Here is a 14,188-nt window from a genome sequence, read left to right on the forward strand (position 1 = left end):
TAAAAGCCATACATAACAAACCCTCAGCTAATCTCATATTTAACGGTGAAAAACTGAAGCCCTTTGCTCTTCATTCAGAAACATGACAGGGATGTCCCCTATCTCCTCTGCTTTACAACATAGTGTTGAAGTCCTCTCCAGAGCAATCAGGCAAGAGAAAGAAATAAAAGGCATCCAAATTGGGAATGAAGAATTTAAATTGTCATTCTTTGCAGATGACATGATGCTATATATAGAAAACCCTAAAGACTCCACCAAAAAGCTATTAGGTGGATTAGGGTCCCACTTTTACGACTTCATGTAACCTTAATTACCTTTTTATGGCTTTATCTTCAAATATAGTTATATTAAGTGTTAGGGCTTCAACATATGAATTTTGGTAGAACAAAATTGAGTCCATAAGATTGACCACCTGAAAATAAGAATTACTTATGTAAAGACATGAATAAAACCTGATTTTCTAAGTGGATAATCTGAGTATTGTATAAGCCCTAGATTAAACTCATCTATATTAGTATATAGTTCCTATACACTAATATAAACAAATCCAAGACTATGTTTTATAGAGAGGTGAAAAATCAGTTATTTCTAAGACAGAAAGACCTGAAGAAATCTTATTATAAATAAGAAGGGCACTGGCACACATAATGTTTTCAGTAGCATGGCATGGCCAGAGAAGAAGTTCATCTTGAATATAGCCAAGGCTGTTTCTGCATCTACGTCTTCACAAGTGAGTCAGAGACTTATGTGCATATTGGATTTTTATACCATGTCTGCTCCTTGCAAAAGCATATAAAGAAAGTTCTGAAAGAATGGTGACTGAAGGTATGAGGGATGTTCCAGCTGGATTTCAATAATCTCTCTCAAATGATTTTGCAGAACAGAGTGATCTAAGACAACTGTATGTACCGTGTTTCTCCAAAAATAAGACCTAGGAGTGACATCATAGGAATGGCAGCAGCGGTGCGCACATTTTGAGTTCTCCTCCGGATCTTATCAGAAACGGGACATTTATAACCCATCAAAGGACTCTCTGCTCATCACACAGAACAGCTAAGAAACTCGTGCAAGGATTACTTGAAGGTGGGGAAAATTGGGCGAGCAGGGGAAGAGGGAAGGGAGCAGAGTGGAGACGCGGCCCGCATCTGGAGCGGTGGAAACTCGGTCAGTATCTGCGGCTGTGCAGATGCCGCCCACATCTGAAGCCTTGGAAAAATGGCCAGCATCCGCAGCTGCAGAGACGCAGGGGATCCCAAGACAGAACAGAGAGCACAAAAGCCAGGAGGTGGCTCTTTCCATGCATCCCACAGCTGATCTCTCCCGCCGAGGGGGCAGCATATCCAGCACTTGAGGCAATAACCTCAGCTGATACCTTCAGTTAAGCCCTACGCCGGACAAAGGACACAAACACCATACATGGGCCCCTCCCCCTGCTCTTCCAATCCTACCCCCGCTCTTCCAGAGACTTGAACTGGCCCCTGAACTGAGGAGTGGTGTCAGATTGCAGAGGAGCCTTGGTGCTCCAGCTCTGAGAAGACTGGCGGGCAGCTCTGACCCAGTGAGGAGGCTGGGAAGAGTGTGGTTTTGGCTGGGCTAGGAGAGAGGGGACCCCTCCACCCCCAGCCACCACCTTTTCTGGCCTGGGGGAAGAGTGTGACACAGCTGGGCTAAGAAAGAGAAGACCCCTCTATCCCCAGCCCCCACCCTTTCTGGCCTGCCTAGGGCGGGGCAATTACATCTGCCGAGGCACTCCCAGGGATCAGCAGGAAGTGGCAGACTCAGCTCCCAGCTTTCAGAAGCTCAGAAATCCCCCGCCAGCCACACACACACACACACACACACACACACACACACATACACACACACAGAAGAAGTGCCCTAAGACTCAGGAGAACTGGACACAGGGCTGGTGGTGCTACTCTCAGTGTGCATATGTGCAGGCAAGGGCAGAAACTGCACTGACTTTGTAGAAACTACCATGAAGACCCCTCATTCCCACGCATCTAAATCTGCAGTCCCAACGTCACTCTGGGCACTAAGTGACTGACTCTGCCTGCACAATACACAGAGGACTCTTTGGTATACCAGAGGACAACCTAGAGATTACTTGGTGGGCTTAAGCGAAGACTGGCACTGCGTTTTTTTGTTTTGTTTTGTCTTCATATCTTTGATATCTTTGCCTGTGTTGAGTGGGGGTTGTCGGTTGTTTTTACATGTGAATGAATTTCATTTTTTCTTTGTTGTTGTTGTTGTTGTTGTGCTTGGTGATTTGCTTGGTTCTGTAATTGTCCTACCAGGGCCCAACTTAAGAGGCACAAGATTCAATATACCCAGAGGCCAAATCCAGACCAAACCAGAGTACTACTGGGTTTGACCAAGTGACACAGCAAGAGGGAATTCTCTACAAGCACAAGAGCCCATAGAGGCCAAACCACATTTAAGTGGTCAACCCTCATGCAGCAGAACACCCTGTAGTGGGCAGAGCCAAGTCTCACAACTAGTCAGCCTAGGAGTTAACCCCACCTACTGACAGGTGAAAAGCAATTAAAGATCTTCTTTAACAGGACAATATACACAATACAGGAGTCACCTTTGGAGCACACACCGAGGGGAAGAACAAAGCAGTGCAAGTCAAATATAAAGGACACATACTACATAAGATAACCCAGCAAGAACTAAGAACTCTAGGGGATCTACCTAATACATCGAAGCAAACACAGAGAGTCAGTCAGAATGGGGAAACAAAGAAACATGTCCCAAATTAAAGAACAGAAGGAACCTCCAGAACTGGAACCAAATGAAACAGAGGTAACCAACCTATCAGAGACAGAGTTCAGAACACTGATGATAAGAATGTTTAAGGAGCTTAGAGACGACATCAAGGAGGATGTAGAAATCATAATGAACAACCAGTTAGAACTAAAGAACACAATTATCGAAATAAAGAACTTACTTGAAGGAATTAACAGCAGGTTAGATGAAGCAGAGGATCGAATCAGCGACTTAGAAGACAAGTTAGCAGAGATCACCCAAACACAACAACAGAAAGAAAAAAGAATAAAAAACAATGAAGATGGTTTAAGAGACCTCTGGGATAACATCAAGCACAACATGTGCATCATAGGAGTACCAGAAGGTGAAGAGAGGAAGCAAGGGATTGAGAACGTATTTGAAGTAATAATGCCCTAAAACTTCCCAAACCTGATGAAGGAAACCAACATACAAGCCCAGGAAGTGCAGAGAGTTCCAACCAGGATAAACCCGAACAGGTCCACACCAAGACACATTATAGTTAAAATGGCAAAGGTTAAAGACAAAGAGAGAATCCTAAAAGCAGCAAGAGAAAGAGGGGGTTACATATAAGGGAACTCCCATAAGACTATCAAATGACTTCTCTGCAGAAACATCGAAGGCCAGGAGTGAGTGGCAGGAGATACTCAAAGTGATGGAAAACAAAGGCCTACAACCTAGATTGCTTTATCCAGCAAGGCTATCATTTAAAGTTGATGGAGCGATAAAGAGCTTCCCAGAAAAGAACAAGCTAAAGGAATTTATTACCACCAAGCCAGCATTGCAAGAAATACTAAAACGACTTTTGTAAATAGAAGAAAGATGAAAACATTCTAACTCTTGGATTCATTGATCTTTTGTATTGTTTTCCTGGTTTCTATTTCATGTGTTCTGCTCTGATCTTTATTATCTCCTTCCTTGTACTCCCTTTGGGCTTATTTTGCTGTTCGTTTTCTAGATCCCTTAAGTGTGAAGATAAACTGTTGATTAGTGATGTTTCTTGTTTCTTTAGTAAGGCCTGCAAGGCTACGAATTTCCCTCTTAGGGCTGCTTTCGCGGCATGCCATGGATTTTGGGTCGTCGTCTTTTCATTTTCGTTTCTCTTGAGATATGTTTTGATTTCTTCCTTGATCTCCTGCTTGACCCATTCATTATTTAGTAACATGTTATTCAGCCTCCATGAATTTATGTGTCTTCCAGTTTTTTCCTGTAGTTCATTTCTAATTTCATAGCACTGTGGTCAGAGAAGACATTTGGTATGATTTCAATTTTCTTAAAATTATCAAGACTTGTTTTGTGGCCTAACATATGGCATACAACCTTCCAAGGCTAACTCAAGTTGAAACAGAAAACCTGAATAGACTGATTACCACCAGGGAAATTGAATCAGTAGTCAACAATCTCCCAACAAACAAAAGTCCTGGGCCAGATGGCTTTACAGGTGAATTTTACAAAACGCTCAAAAAAGAATTATCACCTATTCTCCTCAAGCTCTTCCAAAAAATCCAGAGGGAGGGAAGTCTCCCAAACACTTTTTACGAAGCCACTATCACCCTGATCCCAAAATCAGACAAAGACACCACAAAAAAAGAAAACTACAGGCCGACATCGCTAATGAACATAGATGCAAAAATCCTCAACAAAATATTAGCGAACAGAATTCAGCAATACATTAAAAAGATCATACACCATGATCAAGTGGGATTCATCCCTGTTATGCAAGGGTGTTTCAACATCCGCAAATCAATTAATGCGATACACCACATTAATAAAATGAAAAATAAAAATCACATGATCATATCAATAGACGCTAAAAAAGCATTTGATAAAATTCAGCAGCCATTCATGATAAAAACGCTTAAGAAAGTGGGAATAGAGGGATCATATCTCAACATAACAAAGGCCATATATGATAAACCCACAGCTAACATAATACTCAATGGGGAAAAGCTAAAACCATTCCCCTTAAGATCAGAAACAAAGCAAGGTTGCCCACTTTCTCCACTTCTATTCAACATAGTGCTGGAAGTTCTAGCCACAGAAATCAGACAAGAAAAAGAAATAAAAGGCATCCAAATCGGTAAGGAGGAAGTAAAATTGTCATTATATGCAGATGATATGATACTATATATAGAGAACCTAAAGACTCCACCAAGAAACTATTAGAGCTGATAGATGAATTTAGTAAAGTAGCAGGATACAAAATTAATATTCAGAAATCAGTTGCATTTGTATATACCAATAATAAAACATCAGAAGGAGAAATTAAAAAAGCAATCCCATTTACAATTGCTCCAAAGACTATAAAATACCTGGGAATAAATTTAACCAAAGAAGTAAAAGATCTATACTCAGAAAATTATAAGACACTGAAGAAAGAAATGAAAGAAAATATAAATTGTTGGAAACACATACCATGTTCATGGATAGGAAGAATTAATATAGTTAAAATGTCCATACTGCCTAAGGTAATATACATATTCAATGCAATTCCTATCAAACTACCAATGACATTTTTCACAGAAATAGAAGACATAATCCTAAAATTTATATGGGACCATAAAAGATCCCGGATAGCCTCAGCAATGTTGAGAAATAAGAACAAAGTTGGAGGTATAACAATACCTGACATCAAATTATAGTACAAGTAATCAAAACAGCATGGTACTGGCATAAAAACAGACACATAGATAAATGGAACAGAATAGAGAGTCCAGAAATTAATCCATGCCTATATGTCCATTTAATATACGATAATGGAAGCAAGAATATACGGTGAGGTAAAGACAGTCTATACAATAAATGGTGCTGGGAAACCTGGACAGACACATGCAAAAAAATGAAGCTGGACCGCCTCCTTACAACATATACAAAAATAAATTCAAAATTGATTAAAGACTTAAATGTAAGATCTGAAACCATAAAATTCCTAGAAGAAAATATAGGAAGAAACCACAGACATTACCCGGAGTAAGATTTTTACTGATATATCTCCTCGCCTGAGGGAAGTAAGAGAAAAAATAAACGTGGGATTACATAAAACTAAAAAGTTTTTTCACAGCAAAGGAAACTATCAATGAAACAAAAAGGGATCCTACTGAATGGGAAAAGATATTTGCCAATGATATATGGGGTTAATGATAAGGGGTTAATATCACAAATTTATAAAAAACTCACTCAACTCAACTCCAAAAAGACAAACAACCCAATTAAAAAATGGGCATAGGACATGAAGAGACATTTTTCCAAAAAGGACATACAGATGGCAAACAGATATATGAAGAAATGCTCAATCTCACTAACCATCAGAGAAATGCAATTAAAAACCACAATGAGATACCACCTCACCCCAGCTAAAATGGCTATCATCAATAAATCAACAAACAACAAGTGCTGGTGCGGATGTGGAGAAAAGGGAACGCTTGTGCACTGTTGGTGGGAATGCAGATTGGTGCAGCCACTATGGAAAGCAGTATGGAGGTATCTCAGAAATCTGAAAATGGAACTACCTTGTAATCCAGCAATCCCGCTCTTAGGTATCTATCTGGAGAAATCCAAAACTCCAATTCAAAAATCTTTATGCACTCCTATGTTTATTGCAGCACTATACACAATAGCCAAGATATTGAAACAACCGAAATGCCCATTGGTATATGACTGGATTAAGAAACTGTGGTACATTTATATAATGGAATATTACACAGCCATAAAGAAGAAAGAAATCTTACCATTTGCAACAACATGGATGGACCTAGAGAACATTATGCTAAGTGAAATAAGTCAGACAGAGAAAGACAAATACCATATGATCTCACTTATATGTGGAATCTAAAGAAAAGAATAAGTGAATGAACTAATCAGAAACAGTTTTGGAGACATAGAGGAAAAATTGAGGGTTGCTAGATGGAAGGGGGGTGGGGATAAGGGGGAAAGTCGGTAACCACAAGATGGCCACGGGGTTTTGAAAATTAATTTGGGGAACGTAATCAATAATGTAAAGATTTTATAGGATATCCGATGGACATGTGTCCCATTTGGGAGACCATCTCAGGAATTATGTAGATGCCTGATCACTGCACTGTACATGTACACCTGGAGCTGAACAATAATGAATGCCAACTATAATTATATATATATATATATATATATATATATATATATATATATATATATGTATGTATATATATGTATGTATGTATGTATGTGTGTTGTATATATATATGTATATGTATGTATGTATGTATATGGTTACAGGAAGCGGAGTACAGCATTAGGAATAGAGACAGTGGAAATGTAATGGCTCTGTGCGATGTCAGAGGGATAGTGGATGGGGGGAGGGGGGTTCACACAGTGTGAGGGATATAAATGATAAACGTCTAAGTATTGCTTTGTCTTGTGCACCTGGAACTAATAAAATTTAAAAAATAAATTAATTAAAAAAAGGACCTAGTTGGACAATCAGTTCCAATGCATCTTTTGCAGCAAAAATTAATACAAGACCCAGTATTATATTGTATTATATTACATTATATTATATTATATTATATTATATTATATTATATTATATTATATTATAGACCCAGTCTTATGTTATAGTAAAATAAGACCAGGTCTTATATTAATTTTTGCTCCAAAAGATGTACTAGAGCTGATTGTCCAGCTAGGTCTTATTTTGGGGGAAACACGTTATGACCCTTTGCCTGAAATACCAGCATAGATCATGAACACTGATGGAGGGTACAATGGTCCAAATACTTAAACAAATAGCATATAAACAAGGACATCTTCATGTTTGTGTTTGAAATTTTATTTTTAACCCTTCCCTTTATTCAAAAATTAATTTTTTTTTGCTTTTCTTACCACTTATCCAGTTAAAACCTTAAAAGTTGTAAGTTTCAGGGCAGAGCATATTACTTCTTTTTGTCTATCTACAGAATTTAGCATAGAGGCCCAAACAGGGTAATGTGCAAGAAACGGTAAAATTTTGGAAAGCCTAGTTAAATAACTTAACAACAACAAAAACTATTGCATTGTTATTAGAGAAACAGCATGGGTTGTGTGGAAAAATGAGTATAAACAGACTGGATTCTGGTCCAAACACTGCTTCTAAGTAGTTGTGACAGTTAAGAGGAATCAGCCTTCCATCCCTCTGCCAAAATCTCTGGGTCTCAGTTTCCTCATATGTAAAATGAAACAGTAAGGCTAGTTCCAAATTCTCTGTAAAATGTCCTGTTTTATGGTGATGGGTGATGATTACCAGTTGGATATTAGGTAGAGTTGCCAGATTTAGCAAATGATAATACAGATGTCCTGTATTTTATGTCAACCCTAATATTAGGAGGTACACTGAGAGGCCTCTGAAGAATACAGAATGATGAATAATTTGTAATGTGCATAATCTGCTAATATTTGATAGAGACCTGTGTACTTATGTTAACTTTTGGAGCTTATAGTGTTTCGGATTGGTTTTGGATTGGTGGGAAAGTCTCCTCTCCCTACTGATGTAGCCCAGGATACAGAACTCAGAGGGAGCTACGTGGCTGAGCAAAAACGAAACAACTATAACCATCTATCCTATGCTCTGTAATGTTCACTAACAGAGCAGCAACCTGCCAGTAACACTTTGCTTGCAAGGTTCTGCTGGAGTTGAGAAGGAAACCATATTCTCATATACTTCTGCCCTTTTATACTAAACCTTGCCTTCAGAAAGAATTTACATGGATTACTATGTACTTTCATTGAAGAAAATACGTATGCCGTGTTCTCTTGGATGATGAAACAAGCTCAACCACAGCCTGGCCACGTTCTTACAGTATGGGAAAGAAAGGTGCTCCTGGGTGACTAAAAAGCATCTCCTTGAAGATCTTTAAAATTTTCTGTGTGGCAAGAAATCTTCATAGGAACCAGCAATTTACTTGTTCCCTATACCAAGATAGGAGGATAGTGCTGCCCTTCTAGCATTTTCAGAACTGACTTCTCATGGTTCAGGTCAGACTCAGTAAGTAAATTAGCTTGCCAAGTTATGCAACACCATAGCCAAGAAAACATGGGTAAAGTATAGCAAAATGAGGCATGTAGGTTAGGGGTTTTCGGGTCAAAAATACAGGTTAGGAGCTTCATACCAAATGCTTCTATTGTTTGACATATTTCCATTTTGAGGTTAAGTAGGTTTAATTACACAGCTTCTTTTTCCATCATTGCTTCTTTTTGACATTACGTAAGATCTTTTAGGAACAGGGAAAAGTTAATGTTCTTATGATGGGGCCTAGAATTAACTTCCTTAATTAAGCCTCCAGAAGACATCTCATTTCTTTTAATGACCTATCTTGGTTAAAAAACACCCAAAGCTCCTGTAGTTTTGTGCAGATCTTGCTTATGTCAGACCTGCACAATCCATCATGTGATCAGAGCTTTGTCGTAGATCATGTACCTGATCTACACAACTACTGTAGTCAACAGGAGGGCCAAGGTTGATGTGCAATGAGAAGAAACTACGGAACAATGTTGTGACTTTGGAAAATTCATCTTCATGCATTTGGAAACTTACCATCCAGGCATACATTTATTTTTACATAGTAAATAAATATGCCCCTGCACAATTTATGCTCATCATATATTTGTAAATTGAATTAAAATGTAAGTGTACCAGACAGTGGACTACAATCAAATGCCTTATCAAGGATCTTCTCTAAAACTCATATTTATAGTCTTAATGTATCTCTTATAATTTAAGCATTTTAATTTGTATTTCTCTTATGTATGGGCCAGCTATAATTTATTCTCTTTTTCTTTAGATTTGATCTCTTGAGGAGCATTCATCATTGATGATATTTTTCAGAGTTCATTTCAATATTATCAGAATTCTTCTTTATATAAGGATACTCCTGTATTCCTAATAGTTTAGTTTAGTTTATTAGTATCTCATTTATATTTTCTGATATTATTGAAGCCAAATATGTATGCAATTAGTGTGTTCTTGCTCTTCCAAGATGAAAACTGTAATGGTATTTTCCACTTTTTTTAAATTAAAGTTTATTGGGGTGACAATTGTTAGTAAAGTTACATAGACTTCAAGAGTAGAATTCTGTATTACATCATCTATCAATCACATTGTGTGTTCACCAAGAGTCAGTTCTCCTTCCATCACCACAGATTTGATCCCCTTCACCCTCATCTACCATCTCCCTCCACGATTACCCACTGATAACCACTAAACTATTGTCTGTGTCTATGAGTTTTTGTTTCTCATTTCTTTGTCTTGTTCTTTTGTTGTTTTTAGTTCATATACCACATATCAGTGAAATCATATGGTTCTCTGCTTTCTCAGTCTGACTTATTTCGATTAGCATTATAATCTCAAGATCCATCCATGTTGTCATAAATGTTCCTATTTCATCTTTTCTTACCAACGAATAGTATTCCATTGGGTATATATAAACCACAACTTCTTTATCCATTCATCTATCGAAGGACATTTTGCTTGTTTCCACCGTAAATAAAGCTGCAATGAACATTGGAGCACACTTGTCTTTATGGATAAATGTTTTCAGATTTTTTGAGTAGGAGAGGGATTACTGGGTAATACAGTAATTCTATTTGTAATTTTTTTACAAATAGAAGGGATTTTTTACAAATAAAAGGGATCCCCTAGGAGAGGGATTACTGGGCAATACGGTAATTCTATTTGTAATTTTTTGAGGAACCTCCACACTGCCTTCCATAGTGGCTGCACCCGTCTGTATTCCCACCAACAGTGTATGACGGTCCCTTTTTCTCTACAGCCTCTCCAACACTTGGTACTATTTGTCTTGTTGATGATAGCCATTCTGACTGGGATGAGGTGATATCTCATTGTGGTTTTGATTTGCATTTCTCTGATGATTAGTGATGTTGAGCATTTTTTCATATGTCTATTTGCCATTTGTATGGCCTCTTTGGAGAAATGTCTCTTCAAGTCCTCTGCCCATTTTTCAATTTGTTGTTTTTTGTTGTTGTTGAGTTGCATGAGTTCCTTGTATATTTTGGATATTAGCCCCTTATCGGAGGCACTGTTTGCAAAAATATTCTCTCTTTCAGTTGGTTGCTTCTTTATTTTGTTGATGGTTTCTTTTGCTGTGCAGAAGTTTTTAAGTTTGATAGAGTCCCACTCACTTATTTTAGCTTTTACTTCCCTTGCATTTGGAGTCAAATTCATAAAATGCTGTTTGAACCCAAGGTCCATAACTTTAGTACCTATGTTGTCTTCTAAGCAGTTTATTGTTTCAGGTCTTATGCTTAAATCTTTGATCCATTTTGAATTACTTTTGGTACATGGTGACAGATAGCAGTCCCATTTCATTCTTTTGCACATGGCTTTCCAATTCTCCCAGCACCATTTATTGAAGAGGTTGTCTTTTCTCCATTGTATGTTTTTGGCTTCTTTGTCAAAAATTGTCTATCCATATTTATGTAGTTTTATTACTAGGTTCTCAGTTCTATTCCATTGGTCTATGTGTCTGTTTTTCTGCCAATACCATGCTGTTTTGGTCATTGTTGCCCTGATGTACAAACTAAAGTGAGGGAGTGTGATACCTCCATTATTGTTCTTTTTTCTTAAGATTGCTTTGGCAATTCGGGGTCTTTTGTGGTTCCAAACAAATATGATGAATTTTTGTTCTATTTCTTTAAACAATGTCATTGGGATTTCGATGGAGATCGATGAAATCTGTATATAGCTTTGGGTATACAGGGTATGGCCATTTTATATTGCTTTGGGTATACAGGGTATGGCCATTTTAACTATGTTGATTCTTCCAATCCATGAGCACGGAATGTCTTACCATTTCTTTGTGTCTTCTTCAATTTATTTTAAAAACGTCTTGTAGTTTTCTGCATATAGGTCTTTCACATTTGGTTAACTTTATTCCTAGTTATTTTATCCTTTTTGCTGCAATTGCAAAATGAATTTTTTAATTTCTTTTTCTGAGATTTCATTGTTAGTCTATAAGAATGCAATGGACTTTTGTACGCTGATTTTGCAGCAAACAACTTTACTGTATTCGTTCATTGTTTCTAATAGCTTTTTGGTGGAGTATTTAGGGTTATCTATGTAAAGCATCATGTCATGTGCAAAGAGTGACAATTTAACTTCTTCATTCCCAATTTGGAAGCCATTTATTTCTTTGTCTTGCCTGATTGCTCTGGCAAGGACATACAATACTATGTTGTAAAGCAGAGGTGATAGGGCACAGCCCTGTCTTGTTCTTGAACGTAGAGCAAAGGGCTTCAGTTTTTCACCGTTAAATATGAGATTAGCTGAGGGTTTGTCATATATGGCCTTTATTATGTTAAGAATTTTTCTTCCTTATCTATTTTATCAGTGTTTTAAACATAAATGGGTATTGTACCTTTTGAGTATTAATGAGTATTGATGCATTTTCTGCATCAGTTGATAAAATCATATGGTTTTTGTCCTTTATTTTGTTTATGTGATGTATCACATTGATGGATTTGTGTATGTTGAACAATCCTTGTGCCCCCTGGGATGAACCCCACTTGGTCGTAATGAATACTCTTTTTAATGCATTGTTGCATTTGATTTGCTACAATCTTGTTTAGGATTTTTGTATCTGTATTCATCAGAGGTATGGATAAGTAGTTTTCTTTCTTTGTGTTCTCCTTACTAAGTTTTCGTATCAGGGTAATTTTCGCCTCATAAATGAGTTAGGGAGTACTGTCTCTTCTTCAATTTTTGGGAAGAGTTTGAGCAGGATTGGTATTAGATCCTCTTTGAAGATTTGGTAGAATTCACTAGTGAAGCCATCTGGTCCCGGACTTTTGCTTTTGGGAAGGTTTTGGATGACTGATTCAATTTCGTTATTGGTGATCGGTCTGTTTAGATTTTGCAGTTCTCCATGGTTCAGCCTTGGAAGGCTATATGTTTCTAAGAACTTGTCCATTTCTTCTAGGTTGTTGAATTTGGTGGCATATAGTTCTTCATAGTATTGCTGAATGATCCTTTGTATTTATGTAGCTTACGTGATAATTTCCCCTTTTTCATTTCTGATTTTGTTTATTAGTGTCTTCTCTCTTTTTATCTTACTGAGCCTAGGCAAGGGTTTTTCAATTTTGTTAATCTTTTCAAAGAACCAGCTCTTTGTCACATTAAATTTTTTCTATCGTCTTTCTGTTCTCTATTTCATTTAGTTCTGCTCTGAGTTTCATTATTTCCTTTCTGCTACTGACCTTGGGTTTCATTTTTTCTTCTTTTTCTAGTTCTTTAAGGTGTAACATGAGGTTATTTATTTGGGGTTTTTCTTGTTTCTTAAGATAGGCCTGTAATGAGATAAATTTCTCTCTTAAAACTCCTTTCGCTGCATCCCAAAAATTTTGGGAGGATGTATTTTCATTGTCATTTGTTTCTAGGTATCTTTCGATCTCTCCTCTAATTTCTTCTTTGACCCGGTCGTTCATTAAAAGTATGTTGTTTCATCTCCACGTATTTGTGGTTTTTCCTGCTTTCCTTTTACAGTTGATATCCAATTTCAAAGCCTTGTGATCAGAGAATACGCTTGCTATTTCAATCTTCTTAAATTTGTTGAGGTTAGTTTTATGTCCCAATATATGGTCTATCCTTGAGAATGTTCCATGTACACTAGAAAAACATGACTTGTCTGAAATTTTAGGATGAAGTGCTCTATAAATGTCAATTACATCCATATCATCTAATGTGTAATTTAGGGCTGCTATTTCATTATTTATTTTCTGTTAGAATGATGTATCCATAGCTGTCAATGACGTATTTAGGTCCCCTAATATAATTATCTTTTGGTCAATTTCTTGCTTTACTTCTGTTAATAGTTGCTTGGTATATTTCTGTACTCCCTGATTGGGGCATAAATATTGATGACTGTTATGTCTTCTTGTTGTACAGTCCCCTTTACCTTTTTGAAATGTCCATTTTTGTCTCCTGTTACCTTTTCACCCTGAAGTCTGTTTCATCTGATGTCAGTATAAATACACATGATTTTCTCTGGGTACCATTTGCTTGGTGTATCAATTACCACCCTTTCACTTTGAGTCTATGCTTGTCCTTGTAGCTGAGATGTGTCTCTTGGAGACAGCATATGGTTGGGTTTAGTTTTTTGATCCAATCTGCTACTCTGTGACTTTTTATTGTTGAGTTCAGTCCATTTATATTTAGGCGATTATTGATATGTAAGGATTTCCTATCATTCTATTTTTGATTTTCTGGTAAGACTGTGTCTCCATTGTTTCTTTGCCTTTTTGTTGTTGTCTATTATTTCTGTGTGGTGGTATTCCATGATGCTTCCCTATGTTTCTTCTTTTATTACAGTATGTATTTTAGTTCTTGGTCTTTTTTGAATGGTTACCCTTAAGTTTATGTAAAAGAAAGTTT

Source organism: Rhinolophus sinicus, linkage group LG16 (assembly GCF_036562045.2).
Source record: "Rhinolophus sinicus isolate RSC01 linkage group LG16, ASM3656204v1, whole genome shotgun sequence".
Classification (NCBI taxonomy): Eukaryota; Metazoa; Chordata; class Mammalia; order Chiroptera; family Rhinolophidae; genus Rhinolophus; species Rhinolophus sinicus.